Here is a 19,655-nt window from a genome sequence, read left to right as displayed (position 1 = left end):
TTTGTCAAGTTTCAAAGAGCTACTACAAACCATGTTGGATTTAGAGTTCCAAACTCATCTATCTATATAAGAGAGAACAGAGGGAAACCTAAATATAAAAACTGCTACTGTAGACGAAAGCTTCAAACTAGAAGAACAATATATGGTGAGCCAAGTGGGATTTGTGTACTTGTCATTACCACCTCGTATCATCAAGATTGGGTGAAAAAATATATGCTGGTATTTCGGAAACTCGTAATTTCTTGGAAGCTTGGCAACCCCTATCTATGAAAATGCTTTTCCACACTCTCCTCTTAGGGCTACTTGAAGAGGAAAGAATTCATAGAGACAAAACTGTGAAATACATTTTTTGTCAAGTTTCAAAGAGCTACTACAAACCGTGTTGCATTTAGAGTTCCAAATTCATCTATCTATATAGGAGAGAACAGAGGGAAACCTAAATATAAAAACTGCTACTGTAGACGAAGGCTTCAACCTAGAAGAACAAAATTTGGTGAGCCAAGTGGGATTTTTGTACTGATCATTACCACCAAGTATTATCAAGATTGGTGAAAAAATATTTGCTGGTATTTCGGAAACTCCTAATTTCTTAGAAGCTTGGCAATCCCTCTCAATGAAAGTGCTTTTCCACAGTCTGTGCCTAGGGCTAATTGAAGAGGAAACAAACCATATAGACAAAACTGAGAACTTTTTTATTTTGTCACGTTTCAAAGAGCTACTACAAACCATGTTGGATTTAGAGTTCCAAATTCATCTATCTATATAGGAGAGAACAAAGTAAACCTCAAAATTAAAACTGCTACTGTAAACGAACCCTTCAACCTAGAAGAACGAAATTTGGTGATCACGTGGGATTTGTGTACCGATCATTATGACAAAGTATCATCAAGATTGGGTGAAAAAAAATTTGCTGGTATTTCGAAACTCGTAATTTCTTGGAAGATGGCAAATCCTTTCAATGAAAGTGCTTTTCCACAGACTCTGCTTAGGGTTACTTAAAGAGGAAACCAATCGTAGAGACAAAACTGAGACTACTTTTTATGTCAATTTTCAAAGAGCTACTACAAACCATGTTCGATTTAGAGTTCCGAATTCATCTATCTATATAGGAGAGAACAGAGGGAAACCTAAAAATATAAACTGCTACTGTAAACGAACGCTTCAAAATAGAAGAACAAAATTTGGTGAGCCAAGTGGGATTTGTGTACCGATCATTGCCACCAAGTAGCATCAAGATTGCGTGAAAAAATATTTTCTGGTATTTCGCAAACTGGTTATTTCTTGGTAGCTTGGCAAACCCTTTCAATCAAAGTGTTTTCCACAGTCTGTACCTAGGGCTACTTGAAGAGGAAAAAAACCATAGAGACAAAACTGAGAACTACTTTATTTTGTCAAGTTTCAAGGACTACTACAAACCATGTTGGATTTAGAGTTCCAAATTCATCTATCTATATAGAAGTGAACAGAGTGATATCTACATATAATAACTGCTACTGTAGACGAATGCTTCAACCTAGGAGAACAAAATTTGGTGAGCCAAGTGGGATTTGTGTACTGATCATTACGACCAAGTATCATCAAGATTGGGGGAAAAAATATTTGCTGGTGTTTTGGAAAGTCGTTATTTCTTAGAAGCTTGGCAACCCCTCTCAATGAAAGTGCTTTTCCACAGTCTGTGCCTTGGGCTACTTGAAGAGGAAACAAACCATAGAGACAAAACTGAGAACTCCTTTATTTTGTCAAGTTTCGAAGACCTACTACAAACTTGTTGGATTTAGAGTTCCAAATTCATCGATCTATATAGGAGAGAACACAGTGAAACCTAAAAATAAAAACTACTACCGTAAACGAACGCTTCAACATAGAAGAACAAAATATGGTGAATCAAGTGGGATTTGTGTATCCATCATTACCAAAAAGTACCATCAAGATTAGGTGATAAAATACTTGCTGGTATTTCGGAAACTCTTTATTTCTTGGAAGCTTGGCAACCCCTTTCAATGAAAGTGCTTTTCCACAGTCTGTGCCTAAGGCTACTTGAAGAGTAAACAAACCATAGAGACAAACCTGAGCACTACTTTATTTTGTCAAGTTTCAAAGAGCTACGACAAACCATGTTGGATTTAGAGTTCCAAATTCATCTATCTATATTGGAGAGAAGAGAGTGAAATCTACATATAATAACTGCTACTGTAGACGAACGCTTCAACCTAGGAGAATAAAATTTGGTGAGTCAAGTGGGATTTGGTACCGATCATTACGACCAAGTATCATCAAGATTGGGTGAAAAAATATTTGCTGGTATTTTGGAAACTCTTTATTTCTTAGAAGCTTGGCAAACCCTCTCAATGAAAGTGCTTTTTCAAAGTCTGTGCCTAGAGCTTTCCTGAAGAATAAACAAACCATAGAGAATAACTTAGAATTTTTTTATTTTGTCAAGTTTCATGAACTACTACAAACCATGTTGGATTTAGAGTTCCAAATTCATCTATCTATATAGGAGAGAACAGAGTGAAACCTACATATATTAACTGCTACTCTAGACGAACGCTTCAACTTAGGAGAACAAAATTTGGCGAGCCAAGTGGGATTTGTGTACTGATCATTACCAGCAAGTATCATCAAGATTGGGTGAAAAAATATTTTGGTATTTCGGAAACTCGTTTTTTCTTAGAAGCTTGGCAACCCCTCTCCATGAAAGTGCTATTCCACAGTCTGTGACTAAAGGAACTTGACGAAGAAACAAACCATAGAGACAAAACTGAGAACTCCTTTATTTTGTTAAGTTTCAAAGAGCTACTACAAACCATGTTGGATTTAGAGTTCCAAATTCATCTATCTATATAGGAGAGAACCGAGTGAAAAGTAAATATAAAAACGGCTACTGTAGATGAATGCTTCAACGTAGAAGAAGAAAATTTGTTGAGCCAATGGGATTTGTGTCCTTATCATTACCACATAGTATCATCAAGATTGGGTGAAAAATATTTGCTGGTATTTCGGAAACTCGTTATTTCTTAGAAGCTTGGCAACCCCTCTCAATGAAAGTGCTTTTCCACAGTCTGTGCCTCGGGCTACTTGAAGTGGAAACAAACCATAGAGACAAAACTGAGAACTCCTTTATTTTCTCAAGTTTCAAAGAGCTACTACAAACCATGTTGGATTTAGAGTTCCAAGTTCATCTATCTGTATGGAGAGAACAAAGTGAAACCTAAAAATAAAAACTGCTGCTGTAGACGAACGCTTCAACCTAGAAGAACAAAATTTGGAGAGTCAAGTGGGATTTGTGTACCGATCATTATGACCAAGTATCATCAAGGTTGGGTGAAAAAATATTTGCTGGTATTTCGGAAACTCGTTATTTCTTGATAGCATGGCAACCCCTTTCAATGAAAGTGCTTTTCCACAGTCTGTGCCTAGGGGTACTTGAAGAGGAAACAAACCATAAAGACAAAACTGAGAACTACTTTATTTTGCCATGTTTCAAACAGCTACTAAAAACCATGTTGGATTTAGTGTTCCAAACTCATCTATCTATATAGGAGAGAACAGAGGGAAACCTAAATATCAAAACTGCTACTGTAGACGAACGCTTCAACATAGAAGAACAAAATTTGGTGAGCCAAGTGGGATGTGTGTATTGTCATTACCACCACGTATCATCAAGATTGGGTGAAAAAATATTTGCTGGTATTTCGGAAATTCCTAATTTCTTGGAAGATGGCAAATCCTTTCAATGAAAGTGGTTTTCCACAGTCTCTGCTTAGGATTACTTGAAGAGGAAACAAATCACAGAGACAAAACTGAGACTACTTTTTTTTGTCAATTTTCAAAGAGCTACTAGAAACCATGTTCGATTTAGAGTTCCCAATTCATCTATCTATATAGGAGAGAACAGAGGAAAACCTAAATACATAAACTGCTACTGTAAACGAACGCTTCAAAATAGAAGAACAAAATTTGGTGAGCCAAGTGGGATTTGTGTACCGATCATTACCACCAAGTATCATCAAGATTGGGAGAAAAAATATTTTCTGTTATTTCGCAAACTCGTTATTTCTTGGTAGCTTGGCAACCCCTTTCAATGAAAGTGCTTTTCCACAGTCTGTACCTAGGGCTACTTGAAGAGGAAAAAAACCATAGAGACAAAACTGAGGACTACTTTATTTTGTCAAGTTTCAAGGACTACTACAAACCATGTTGGATTTAGAGTTCCAAATTCATCTATCAATATAGGAGAGAACAGAGTGAACTCTACATATAATAACTGCTACTGTAGACAAACGCTTCAACCTAGGAGAAGAAAATTTGGTGAGTCAAGTGGGATTTGTGTACCGATCATTACTACCAAATATCATCAAGATTGAGTGAAAAATTATTTGCTGGTATTTCCGAAACTCGTTATTTCTTGGAAGATTGGCAACCCCTTTCAATGAAAGTGCTTTTCCACACTCTGTGCCTAGGTCTACTTGAAGAGTAAACAAACCATAGAGACAAACCTGAGAACTACTTTATGTTGTCAAGTTTCATAGAGCTACTACAAACCATGTTGGATTTAGACTTATAAATTCATCTATCTATATAGGAGAGAACAGAGGGATACCTAAATATAAAAACTGCTACTGTAGACGAATGCTTCAACCTAGAAGAACAAAATTTGGTGAGCCAAGTGGGATTTGTGTATTTTCATTACCACCACGTATCATCAAGTTTGGGTGAAAAAATATTTGCTGGTATTTCGGAAACTCGTAATTTCTTGGAAGATGGCAAATCCTTTCAATGAAAGTGCTTTTCCACAGTCTCTGCTTAGGGTTACTTGAAGAGGAAACAAATCATAGAGACAAAACTGAGACTACTTTTTTTGTCAGTTTTCAAAGAGCTACTAGAAACCATGTTGCATTTAGAGTTCCAAATTCATCTATCTATATAGGAGAGAACAGAGTGAAACCTAAATATAAAAACTGCTAGTGTAGACGAAGGGATCAAATTAGAAGAACAAAATTTGGTGAGCCAAGTGGGATTTGTGTACCGATCATTACCACCACGTATCATCATGATTGGGTGAAAAAATAATTGCTGGTATTTCAGAAACTAGTAATTTCTTGGTAGCTTGGCAACCTCTTTCAATGAAATTGCTTTTCCACACAGTCTGCTTAGGGCTACTTGAAGAGAAAACAAATCATAGAGACAAAACTGAGAACTCTTTTATTTTGTCAAGTTTCAAAGAGCTACTACAATCCATGTTGGATTTAGAGTTCCAAATTCATCTATCTATATAGGAGAGAACAGAGGAAACCTAAAAATATGAACTGCTACTGTAAACGAAAATTCAAACTAGAAGAACAAAATTTGGGGATTCAAGTGGGATTTGTGTACCGATCATTACCACCAAGTATCATCAAGATTGGGTGAAAAAATATTTGATGGTATTTCGTAAACTCGTTATGTCTTACAAGCTTGGCTACCCCTGTCAATGAAAGTGCTTTTCCACAGTCTCTGCCTAGGGCTACTTGATGAGGAAACAAAACATGGAGACTAAACTGAGAACTCCTTTATTTTGTCAAGTTTCAAAGAGCTACTACAAACCCTGTAGGATTTAGAGTTCCAAATTCATCTATCTATATAGGAGAGAACAGAGTGTTACCTAAAAATAAAAACTGCTACTGTAAACGAACGCTTCAACCTAGAAGAACAAAATTTGGTGAGCCAAGTTTGATTTGTGTACTTGTCATTACCACCACGTATCATCAAGATTGGGTGAAAAAATATTTGCTGGTATTTCGGAAACTCGTAATTTATTGGAAGCTTGACAACCCCTTTCAATGAAAGTGCTTTTCCACAATCACAGCTTAGGGCTACTTGAAGAGAAAACAAATCATAGATACAAAACTGAGAACTACTTTTTCTTTTCAAGTTTCAAAGAGCTACTACAAACCATGTTGGATTTAGAGTTCCAAATTCATCTATCTATATAGGAGAGAACAGAGGGAAACCTAAAATTATAAACTGCTACTGTAAACGAACGCTTCAAACTAGAAGAACAAAATTTGGTGAGTCAAGTGGGATTTGTGTACCGATCATTTCTACTAAGTATCATCAATATTGGGTGAAAAAATATTTGCTGGTATTTCGGAAAATCTTTATTTCTTGAAAGCTTGGAAAACTCTTTCAATTAAAGTTCTTTTCCACAGTCCGGGCATAGGGCTACTTGAAGAGGAAACAAACCATATAGACAAAACTGAGAACTACATTTTCTTGTCAAGTTTCAAATAGCTATTACAAACCATGTTGGATTTAGAGTTCCCAATTCATCTATCTATATAGGAGAGAACAAAGTGAAACCTAAAAATATAAACTGCTACTGTAAGCGAACGCTTCAATGTAAAAGAACAAAATTTGGTGAGTCAAATGGGATTTGTGTACCGATCATTACCAAAAAGTATCATCAAGATTGGCTGAAAAAATATTTGCTGGTATTTCGGAAAATCGTTATGTCTTAGAAGCTTGGCAACCCCTCTCAATGAAACTGCTTTTCCACAGTCTGTGCCTAGGGCTACTTTAAGAGAAAACAAACCATAGATACAAAACTGAGAACTCCTTTATTTTGTCAAGTTTCAAAGAGTTACTACAAATCATGTTGGATTTAGAGTTTCAAATTCATCTATCTATATAGGAGAGAACAGAGTGAAACCTAAAAATAAAAACTAGTACTGTAAACGAACGCTTCAACCAAGAAGAACAAAATTTGTTGAGCCAGGTGAGATTTGTGTCCTTGTCATTACTACCATGTATCATCAAGTTTGGGTGAAAGAATATTTGCAGGTATTTCGGAAACTCGTAATTTCTTGGAGGCTTGGCAACCCCTTTCAATGAAAGTGCTTTTCCACAGTCTCTGCTTAGGGCTACTTGAAGAGGAAACAAACCATAGAGACAAAACTGAGAACTACTTTATTTTGTCAAGTTCCAATGAGCCACTACAACCATGTTGGAATTAGAGTTCCAAATTCATCTATCTATATAGGAGAGAACAGAGTGAAACCTAAATATAAAAACTGCTACTGTAGACGAATGCTTCAACCTAGAAGAACAATATTTTGTGAGCCAAGTGGGATTTGTGTACTGATAATTACCCCCAAGTATCATCAAGATTGAGAGAAAAAATATTTGCTGGTATTTCGGAAACTTGTTATTTCTTATAAGCTTGGCGACCCCTCTCAATGAAAGTGCTTTTCCACAGTCTGTGCCTAGGGCTACTTGAAGAGTAAACAAACCATAGAGACAAACCTGAGAACTCCTTTATTTTCTCAAGTTTCAAAGAGCTACTACAAACCATGTTGGATTTAGAGTTCCAAATTCATCTATCTATACAGGAGAAAACAGAGGGCCCCTAAAAATATAAACTGCTACTGTAAACAAACGCTTCAAACTAGAAGAACGAAATTTGGTGAGTCAAGTGGGTTTTGTGTACCGATCATTACCACCAAGTATCATCAAGATTGGTTAAAAAATATTTGCTGGTATTTGGAAACTCGTTATTTCTTAGAAGCTTGGCAACCCTCTCGATGAAAGTGCTTTTCCATAGTCTGTGCCTAGGGCTACTTGAAGAGGAAACAAACCATAGAGACAAAACTGAGAACTCCTTTATTTCGTCACTTTTCAAAGAGCTACTACAAACCATGTTGGATTTAGAGTTCCAAATTCATCTTTATATATAGGAGAGAACAAAGTAAACCTAAAAATTAAATCTGCTACTGTAAACGAACGCTTCAAAATAGAAGCACAAAATTTGGGGAGCCAAGTGGGATTTGTGTACCTATCATTACCAACAAGTAACATCACGATTGGGTGATAAAATACTTGCTGGTATTTCGGTAACTCGTTATTTCTTGGAAGCTTGGCGACCCCTTTCAATGAAAGTGCTTTTCCACAGTCTGTGCCTAGGGCAACTTGAAGAGGAAACAAACCATAGAGATGAAACTGAGAAGTACATTATTTTGTCAAGTTTCAAAGAGCTACTACAAACCATGTTGGATACAGAGTTCTAAATTCATCTATCTTTATAGGAGAGAACAGAAGGAAACCTATAAATATAAAATGCTACTGTAAACGAACTTTTCATACTAGAAGAACAAAATTTGGTGAGCCAAGTGAGATTTGTGTACCCATCATTACCAAAAAGTATCATGAAGCTTGGGTGAAAAAATATTTGCTGGTATTTCGGAAACTCTTTATTTCTCAGAAGCTTGGCAACCCCTATCAATGAAAGTGCTTTTCCAAAGTCTGTGCCTAGGGCTACACTGAAGAAGAAACAAACCACAGAGACTAAACTGAGAACTGCTTTATTTTGTCAAGTTTCAAAGAACTAGTACAAACCACGTTGGATTTAGATTTCCAAATTCATCTATCTATACAGGAGAGAACAGAGTGAAACCTAAATATAAAAACAGCTACTGTAGATGAACGCTTCAACGTAGAAGAACAAAATTTGGTGAGCCAAGTGTGATTTGTGTCCTTATCATTACCACATAGTATCATCAAGAATGGGTGAATAATATTTGCTGGTATTTCAGAAACTCGTTATTTCTTAGAAGCTTGGCAACCCCTTTCAATGAAAGTGCTTTTCCACAGTCTGTGCCTCGGGCTACTTGAAGAGGAAACAAACCATAGAGACAAAACTGAGAACTACTTTATTTTGTCAAGTTTCAAAGACCTACTACAAACTTGTTGGATTTAGAGTTCCAAATTCATCTATCTATATAGGAGAGAACACAGTGAAACCTAAAAATAAAAACTGCTACCGTAAACGAACACTTCAACCTAGAAGAACAAAATATGGTGAGTCAAGTGGGATTTGTATACCGATCATTACCACCAAGTACCATCACGATTGGGTGATAAAATACTTGCTGGTATTTCGGAAACTCGTTATTTCTTGGAAGCTTCGCAACCCTTTTCAATGAAAGTGCTTTTCCACAGTCTGTGCCTAGGGCAACTTGAAGAGGAAACAAACCATAGAGATGAAACTGAGAAGTACATTATTTTGTCAAGTTTCAAAGAGCTACTACAAACCATGTTGGATATAGAGTTCTAAATTCATCTATCTATAAAAGAGAGAACAGAGTGAAACCTAAATATAAAAACTGCTACTGTAGATGAACGCTTCAACCTAGAAGAACAAAATGAGGTGAGCCAAGTGGGATTTGTGTACTGATCATAACCACCACGCATCATCAATATTGAGTGAAAAAATATTTGCTGGTATTTCGGAAACTCGTTATTTCATAGAAGCTTGGCAACCCCTCTCAATGAAAGTGCTTTCCACAGTCTGTGCCTCGGGCTACTTGAAGAGGAAACAAACCATAGAGACAAAACTAAGAACTCCTTTATTTTGTCAAGTTTCAAAGAGCTACTACAAACCATGTTTGATTTAGAGTTCCAAATTCATCTATCTGTATAGGAGAGAACAAAGTGAAACCTAATAATATAAACGGCTACTGTAAACGAACGCTTCAACCTAGAAGAACAAAATTTGGTGAGTCAAGTGGGATTTGTGTACCGATCATTACGACCAAGTATCATCAAGATTGGGTGAAAAAATATTTGCTGGTATTTCAGAAACTCATTATTTCTTAGAAGCTTGGCAACCCCTCTCAATGAAAGTGCTTTTCCACTGTCTGTGCCTAGGCCTACTTGAAGAGGAAAAAAACCATAGAGAAAAAAACTGAGAACTACTGTATTTTGTCAAGTTTCAAAGAGCGACTACATACCATGTTGGATTTAGAGTTCCAAATTCATCTATCTATATAGGAGAGAACTGAGGATCCTACACATAAAAAGTGCTACTGTAGACAAACGCTTCAACCGATAAGAACAATATTTGGTGAGCCAAGTGGCATTTGTGTACTGATCATTACCACCAAGTATCATCAAGATTGGGTGAAAAAAAATATTTGCTGGTATTTCGGAAACTCATTATTTTTTAGAAGCTTGGCAACCCCTCTCAATGAAAGTGCTTTTCCACAGTCTGTGCCTAGGGTTACTTGAAGAGGAAACAAACCATAGAGACAAAACTGAGAACTACTTTTTTTGTGAACTTTCAAAGAGCTACTACAAACCATGTTGGATTTGGAGTTCCAAATTCATCTATCTATATAGGAGAGAACAGAGGGAAACCTAAATATAAAAACTGTTACTGTAGACAAACGCTTCAACGTAGAAGAATACAATTTGGTGAGCCAAGTGGGATTTGTGTACTGATCTTTACCTCCACCTTTCATCAAGTTTGGGTGAAAAAATATTTGCTGGTATTTCGGGAACTCCTAATTTCTTGGAAGCTAGGAAACCCCTTTCAATGAAAATGCTATTCCACAGTCTCTGCTTAGGGCTACTTGAAGAAGAACCAAATCATAGAGACAAAACTGAGAACTACTTTTTTTTTGTCAAGTTCCAAGGGTTACTACAAACCATGATCTCTCCTATCTATATAGGAAAAAACAGAGGGAAACCTAAATATAAAAATTGCTACTGTAGAATAACGCTTCAACCTAGAAGAACACAAATTGCTGGGTCAAGTAGGATTTGTGTTCCGATCATTACCACCACGATTCATCAAGATTGGGTTGAAAAAATATTTGCTGGTATTTCGGAAACTCGTAATTTCTAAGAAGCTTGGCAACCCCTCTCAATGAAAGTGCTTTTTCACAGTGTGTGCCTAGGGCTACTTGAAGAGGAAACAAACCATAGAGTCAAAAATGAGAACAACTATATTTTGTCAAGTTTCAAAGAGCTACTAGAAAGCATGTTGGATTTAGAGTTCCAAATTCATCTATCTATATAGGAGAGAACAGAGGGTAACCTAAATATAAATACTGATACTATAGACGAACGCTTCAACCTAGAAGAACACAATTTGGTGAGCCAAGTAGGATTTGTGTACTGATCATTACCACCACGTATAATGAAGATTGGGGGAAAAATATTTGCTGGTATTTTGGAAACTCGTAATTTCTTAGAAGATTGGCAACCCCTCTTAATGAAAGTGCTTTTCAACAGTCTGTGCCTAGAACTACTTGAAGCGTAAACAAACCATAGAGAGAAAAATGAGAACACCTTTATTTTGTCAAGTTTCAAAGAGCTACTACAAATCATGTTAGATTTAGAGTTCCAAATTCATCTATCTATATAGGAGAGAACAGAAGGAAACCTAAATATAAAAATTGCTACTGTAGAATAACGCTTCAACCTAGAAGAAAACAAATTGGTGGGTCAAGTAGGATTTGTGTTCCGATCATTGCCACCAGGAATCATCAAGATTGGGTGAAAAAATATTTGCTGGTATTTAGGAAACTCGTAATTTCTAAGAAGCTTGGCAACCCCTCTCAATGAAAGTGCTGTTTCACAGTCTGTGCCTAGGGCTACTTGAAGAGGAAATAAACCATAGACACAAAAATGAGAACTAATATATTTTGTCAAGTTTCACAGAGCTACTACAAACCATGTTGGATTTAGAGTTCCAAATTCATCTATCTATATAGGAGAAAACAGAGGGAAACCTAAATATAAAAACTGCTACTGTAGACGAACGCTTCAACCTAGAAGAACACAATTTGGTGAGCCAAGTAGGATTTGTGTACTGATCATTACCACCACGTATAATGAGGATTGGGGGAAAAATATTTGCTGGTATTTTGGAAACTCGTAATTTCTTAGAAGCTTGGCAACCCCTCTCAATGAAAGTGCTTTTCCACAGTCTGTGCCTAGGGCTACTTGAAGAGGAAACAAACAGTAGAGACAAAACTGAGAACTACTTTATTTTGTCAAGTTTCAAAGAGCTACTACAAACCATGTTGGATTTAGAGTTTCAAAATGATCTATCTATATAGGAGAGAACAGAGTGTAACCTAAAAAAAAAAAAAAAAACTCTTACTGTAAACGAACGCTTCAACCTAGAAGATCAAAATTTGGTGAGCCAAGGGGGACTTGTGTACTTGTCATTACCACCACGTATCATGAAGATTGGGTGAAAAAATATTTGCTGGTATTTAGGAAACTCGTAATTTCTTGGAAGAATGACAACACCTTTCAATACAAATGCTTTTCCACAGTCTCTGCTTAGGCCTACTTGAAGAGGAAACAAACTATAGAGAGAAAACTGAGAACTACATTTTTGGTGAAGTTTCAAAGAGCTACTACAAACCATGTTGGATTTAGCGTTCCAAATTTATCTATCTATACACAGAGAACAGAGTGAAACCTAAATATAAAAACTGCTACTGTAGACGAATGCTTCAACCTAGAAGAACAAAATTTGGTGAGCCAAGTGGGATTAGTGTACTGAACATTACACCAAGTATCATCAAGATTGGTGAAAAAATATTTGCTGGTATTTCGGAAACTCGTTATTTCTTAGAAGCTTGGCAACCCATCTCAATGAAAGAGCTTTTCCACAGTCTGCGCCTAGGGCTACTTGAAGAGGAAACAAACGATAGAGACAAAACTGAGAACTACTTTATTTTTTCAAGTTTCAAAGAGCTACTACAAACCAAGTTGGATTAAGAGTTCCAAATTCACATATCTATATAGGATAGAACAGAAGGTAACCTAAATATAAAAACTGCTACTGTAGATGAATGCTTCAACAGAGAAGAACACAATTTGGTGAGTCAAGTTGGATTTGTGTACTGATCATTACCACCACGTATAATGAAGATTGGGGGAAAAATATTTGCTGGTATTTTGGAAGCTCGTAATTTCTTAGAAGCTTGGCAACCCCTCTCAATGAAAGTGCTTTTAAACAGTCTGTGCCTAGGGCTACTTGAAGAGGAAACAAACAGTAGAGACAAAACTGAGAACTACTTTATTTTGTCAAGTTTCAAAGAGCTACTACAAACCATGTTGGATTTAGAGTTCCAAATTCATCTATCTATATAAGAGAGAACAGAGTGTTACCTAAAAAAAAAAACTCTTACTGTAAACGAACGCTTCAACCTAGAAGATCAAAATTTGGTGCGCCAAGGGGGACTTGTGTACTTGTCATTAACACCACGTATCATGAAGATTGGGTGAAAAAATATTTGCTGGTATTGCGGAAACTCGTAATTTCTTGGAAGAATGGCAACACCTTTCAATGAAAATGCTTTTCCACAGTCTCTGATTAGGCCTACTTGAAGAGGAAACAAACTATAGAGAGAAAACTGAGAACTACTTTTTTTGGTGAAGTTTCAAAGAGCTACTACAAACCATGTTGGATTTACCGTTCCAAATTTATCTATCTATATACAGAGAACAGAGTGAAACCTAAATATAAAAACTGCTACTGTAGACGAATGCTTCAACCTAGAAGAACAAAATTTGGTGAGCCAAGTGGGATTAGTGTACTGAACATTACACCAAGTATCATCAAGATTGGGTGAAATAATATTTGCTGGTATTTCGGAAACTCGTTATTTCTTAGAAGCTTGGCAACCCCTCTCAATGAAAGAGCTTTTCCACAGTCTGTGCCTAGGGCTACTTGAAGAGGAAACAAACGATAGAGACAAAACTGAGAACTACTTTATTTTTTCAAGTTTCAAAGAGCTACTACAAACCAAGTTGGATTTAGAGTTCCAAATTCACATATCTATATAGGATAGAACAGAAGGTAACCTAAATATAAAAACTGCTACTGTAGATGAACGCTTCAACATAGAAGAACACAAATTGGTGAGCCAAGTAGGATTTGTGTACTGATCATTACCACCACGAATCATCAACATTGGGTGAAAAAATATTTGCTGGTATTTCGGAAACTCGTAATTTCTAAGAAGCTTGGCAAGCCCAATCAATGAAAGTGCTTTTTCACCGTCTGTGCCTAGGGCTACTTGAAGAGGAAACAAACGATAGAGACAAAAATGAGAACTACTATATTTTGTCAAGTTTCACGGAGCTACTAGAAACCATGTTGGATTTAGAGTTCCAAATTCATCTATCTATATAGGAGAGAACAGAGGGAAACCTAAATATAAAAACTGCTACTGTAGACGAACGCTTCAACCTAAAAGAACACAATTTGGTGATCCAAGTAGGATTTGTGTACTGATCATTACCACCACATATCATCAAGATTGGGGGAAAAATATTTGCTGGTATTTTGGAAACTCGTAATTTCTCAGAATCTTGGCAACCCCTCTCAATGAAAGTGCTTTTCCACAGTCTGTGCCTAGGGCTACTTGAAGAGGAAACAAACCATAGAGACAAAACTGAGAACTCCTTTATTTTGTCCAGTTTCAAAGAGCTACTATAAACCATGTTGGATTTAGAGTTCCAAATTAATCTATCTATATAGGATAGAACCGAGTGATACCTAAATATAAAAACTGCTACTGTAGACCAACGCTTAATCGTAGAAGAAAAAAATTTGGTGAGCCAAGTGGGATTTGTGTACTGATCATTACCACCAAGTATCATCAAGATTGGGTGAAAAATATTTGCTGGTATTTCGGAAACTCGATATTTCTTAGAATCTTGGCAACCCATCTCAATGAAAGTGCTTTTCCACATTCTGTGCCTAGGGCTACTTGAAGCGGAAACAAACCATAGAGACAAAACTGAGAACTCATTTATTTTGTCAAGTTTCAAAGAGCTACTACAAACCATGTTGATTTAGAGTTCCTAATTCATCTATCTATATAGGAGAGAACAGAGTGAAACCTAAAAATAAAAACTGTTACTGTAAACGAACGCTTCAAACTAGAAGTACAAAATTTGGTGAGCCAAGTGTGATTTGTGTACTTGTCTTTACCACCACGTATCATGCAGATTGGGTGAAAAAATATTTGCTGGTATTTCAGAAACTCGTAATTTCTTGGAAGCTTGGAACCCCTCTCAATGAAAGTGCTTTTCCAAATTCTGTGCCTAGGGCTACTTGAAGAGGAAACAAACCATAGAGAAAAAACTGAGAACTCCTTTATTTTGTCAAGTTTCAAAGAGCTACTACAAACCATGTTGATTTAGAGTTCCAAATTCATCTATCTATGTAGGAGAGAACAGAGTGAAACCTAAAAATAAAAACTGCTACTGAAACGAACGCTTCAAACTAGAAGAAGAAAATTTGGTGAGCCAAGTGGGATTTGTGTACTTGTCATTACCACCACGTATCATGCAGATGGGGTGAAAAAATATTTGCTGGTATTTTGGAAACTCGTAATTTCTTGGAAGCTTGGCAACCCCTCTCAATGAAAGTGGTTTTCCATAGTCTGTGCTTAGGGCTACTTGAAGAGGAAACAAACCATAGACACAAAACTAAGAACTACTTTATTTTTTCAATTTTTAAAGAGCTACTACAAATCATGTTGGATTTAGAGTTCCAAATTCATCTATCTTTATAGGAGAGAACAGAGTGAAACCTAAATATAAACACTGCTACTGTAAACGAACGCTTCAACCTAGAAGAACAAAATTTGGTGAGCCAAGTGGGATTTGTGTACTTGTCATTAGCACCAAGTATCATCATGATTGGGTGAAAAATATTTTCTGGTATTTCAGAAACTCGTAATTTCTTGGAAGCTTGGCAAACCCTTTCAATGAAAGTGCTTTTCCACAGTCTGTGCCTCTGGCTACTTGAAGAGAAAACAAACCATAGAGACAATACTGAGAACTACTTTATTTTGTCAAGTTTCAAAGAGCTACTACAAACCATGTTGGATTTAGAGTTCCAAATTCATCTATCTATATAGGAGATAACAGAGTGAAACCTAAAAATAAAAAATGCTACTGTAAACAAACGCTTCAACCTAGAAGAACAAAATTTGGTGAGCCAACTGGGATTTGTGTACTGATTATTACCACCACGTATAATCACGTTTTGGTGAAAAAAATATTTGCTGCTATTTCAGAAATTCGTAATTTCTTGGAAGCTTGGCAACCCCTTTCAATGAAAGTGCTTTTCTGCAGTCTGTGCCTAGGGCTACTTGAAGAGGAAACAAACCATAGAGACAAAACTGAGAACTCCTTTATTTTGTCAAGTTTCAAAGAGCTACTACAAACCATGTTGTATTAGAGTTCCAAATTCATCTATCTATATAAGAGAGAACAGAGTGAAACCTACATATAAAAACTGCTACTGTAGACGAACGTTTCAACCTAGAAGAACAAAATTTTGTGACCCAAGTGGGATTTGTGTCCTGATCATTACCACCAAGTATCATCAAGATTGGGAGAATAAATATTTGATGGTATTTCGGAAACTCGTAATTTCTTGGAAGCCTGTCAACCCCTTTCAATGAAAGTACTTGTTCACAGTCTGTGCCTAGGGCTACTTGAAGACGAAACAAACCATAGAGACAAAACTGAGAACTCTTTTATTTTGTCAAGTTTCAAAGAGCTACTAAAAACCATGCTGGATTTAGAGTTCCAAATTAATCTCTCTTTATAGGAGAAAACGAAGTGAAACCTAAAAATAAAAACTGCTACTGTAAACGAACGCTTCAAACTAGAAGAACAAAATTTGGTGAGCCAAGTGGGATTTGTGTACTTGTGATTACCACCACGTATCATCAAGATTGGGTGAAAAAATATTTGCTGGTATTTCGGAAAATCCTTATTTCTTGGAAGCTTGGCATCCGCTTTCAATGAAAGTGCTTTTCCACAGTCTGTGCCTAGGGCTACTTAAAAGGAAACAAACTGTAGACACAAACTTGAGAACCACTGTATTTTGTCAAGTTTCAAAGAGCTACTAAAAACCATGCTGGATTTAGAGTTCCAAATTTATCTATCTATATAGGAGAGAACAGAGTGAAACCTAAATATAAAAACTGCTACTGTAAACGAACGCTTCAACCTAGAAAAACAAAGTTTGGTGAGCCAAGTGGGATTTGTGTACTGATCATAACCACCAAGTACCAACAAGATTGGGTGAAAAAATATTTGCTGGTATTTCAGAAACTCCTGTTTCTTAGAAACTTGGCAACCTCTCTAATGAAAGTGCTTTTCCACAGTCTGTGCATAGGGCTACTTGAAGAAGCAACAACCATAGAGACAAAACTGAGAACCCCTTTATTTTGTCACGTTTCTAAGAGCTACTACATACCATGTTGTATTTAGAGTTCTAAATTCATCTATCTATATAGGAGAGAAAAAAGTGAAACCTAAAAATAAAAACTGCTACTGTAAACGAACGCTTCAACCTAGAAGAACAAAATTTGGTGAGCCAAGTGAGATTTGTGTACTTGTCATTACCACCACGTATCATCAAGATTGGGTGAAAAAATTTTGCTGGTATTTCGGAAACTCGTAATTTCTTGGAAGCTCGGCAACCAATTTCAATGAAAGTACATTTCCACACTCTCTGCTTTAGGGCTACTTGAAGAGGAAACAAATCATAGAGACAATACTGGGAACTCCTTTTTTTTCAAGTTTCAAAGAGCTACTACAAATCATTTTGGATTAAGAGTTCCAAATTCATCTATCTATATAGGAGAGAACAGAGGGAAACCTAAAAATATAAACTGCTACTGTAAACGACCTCTTCACCCTAGAAGAACAAAATTTGGTGTGTCAAGTGGGATTTGTGTACCGATCATTACCACCAAGTATCATCAAGATTGGATGAAAAAATATTTGCTGGTATTTTGGAAACTCGTTATTTCTTGGAAGCTTGGCAACCCCTTTCAATGAAATTGCATTTCCACAGTCTGTGCCTAGGGCTACTTGAAGAGGAAACAAACCATAGAGACAAATCGGAGAACTCCTTTATTTTGTCGACATTCAAAGAGCTACTACTAACCATGTTGGATTTAGAGTTCCAAATTCATCTATCTATATAGGAGAGAACTGAGGAAAACCTAAATATAAAAACTGCTACTGTAGACGAACGCTTCAACATAGAAGAACAAAATTTGTTGAGCCAGGTGGATTTGTGTCCTGATCATTACCACCAGGTATAATCCCGTTTGGGTGAAAAAATATTTGCTGGTATTTCGGAAACTCGTTATTTCTTAGAAGCTTGGTAACCCCTCTCAATGAAAATGCTTTTCCACATTCTCTGCTTAGCGCTTCTTGAACAGGAAACAAACCATAGAGACAAATGCTCTATGTAGACGAATGCTTTAACGTAGAAGAACAAAATTTGGTAAGCCAAGTGGAATTTGTGTCCTGATCATTACCACCACGTATCATCAAGATTTTGTGAAAAAATATTTGCTGGTATTCGGAAACTCGTTATTTCTTAGAAGCTTGGCAACCCCTATCAATGAAAGTGCTTTTCCACAGTCTGTGCCTACGGCGACTTGAAGAGGAAACAAACCATAGAGAGAAAACTGAGAACTCCTTTATTTTGTCAAGTTTCAAAGAGCTACTACAAACCATGTTGGATTTATAGTTCCAAATTCATCTATCTATATAGGAGAGAACAGAGTGCAACCTAAAAATAAAAACTGCTACTGTAAACGAACGCTTCAACCTAGAAGAACAAAATTTGGTGCGCCAAGTGGGCTTTGTGTACTTGTCATTACCACCACGTATCATCAAGATTGGGTGAAAAAATATTTGCTAGTATTTCGGAAACTCGTAATTTCTTATAAGCTAGGCATCCCCTTTCAATTAAAGTGCTTTTCCACAGTCTCTTCTTATGGCTACTTGAAAAGGAAACAAACCATAGAGACAAAACTGAGTTATTCCTTAGAAGCATGGCAACCCCTTTCAAAGAATATGCTTTTCCACAGTCTGTGCCTAGGGCTACTTGAAGAGGAAACAAACCATAGAGACAATACTGAGGACTACTTTTTTTGTCAAGGTTCAAGGACCTACTACAAACCCTGTTGGATTTAGGCTTCCAAATTAATCTATCTATATAGGAGAGAACACAGGAAAACCTAAATATAAAAACTGCTTCAGTAGACGAACGCTTCAACCCAGAAGAACACAATTTGGTGAGCCTAGTGGGATTTGTGTACTGATCATTACCACCAAGTATCATCAAAATTGGAAAAAAAATATTTGCTGGTATTTCGGAAATGCGTTATTTCTTAGAAGCTTGGCAACCCCTCTCAATGAAAGTGCATTTCCACAGTCTGAGCCTAGGGCTACTTGAAGAGGAATCAAACCATAGAGTCAAAACTGAGAACTCCTTTATTTTGCAATTTTCAAAAAGCTACTAAAAACCATGTTGGATTTAGAGTTCCAAATTCATCTATCTATATAGGAGAGAATAGAGTGAAACCTACAAATAAAAACTGCTACTGTAAACGAACGCTTCAACTTAGAAGAACAAAATTTGTTAAGTCAAGTGGGATTTTTGAATTGATCATTATCACCAAGTATCATCAAGATTGGGTGAAAAAATATTTTCTGGTATTTCAGAAACTCGCTATTTCTTAGAAGCTTGGCAACCTCTCTCAATTAAAGTGCTTTTCCACAGTCTGTGCCTAGGGCTATTTGAAGAGGAAACAAGTCATAGAGACAAAACTGAGAACTCCTTTTTTGTCTCAAGTTTGAAAGATCTTCTACAAACCATGTTGGATTTAGAGTTCCAAATTCATCTATCTATATAGCAGAGAACAGAGTGAAACCTAAAAATAAAAACTGCTAATGTAAACGAAAGCTTCAACCTAGAAGAACAAAATTTGGTGCGCCAAGTGGGCTTTGCGTACTTGTCATTACAACCACGTATCATCAAGATT

The sequence above is a fragment of the Callospermophilus lateralis genome, chromosome 1, assembly GCF_048772815.1.
Source record: "Callospermophilus lateralis isolate mCalLat2 chromosome 1, mCalLat2.hap1, whole genome shotgun sequence".
Taxonomy (NCBI): Eukaryota; Metazoa; Chordata; class Mammalia; order Rodentia; family Sciuridae; genus Callospermophilus; species Callospermophilus lateralis.
Note: the sequence above shows the minus strand (reverse complement) of the source record.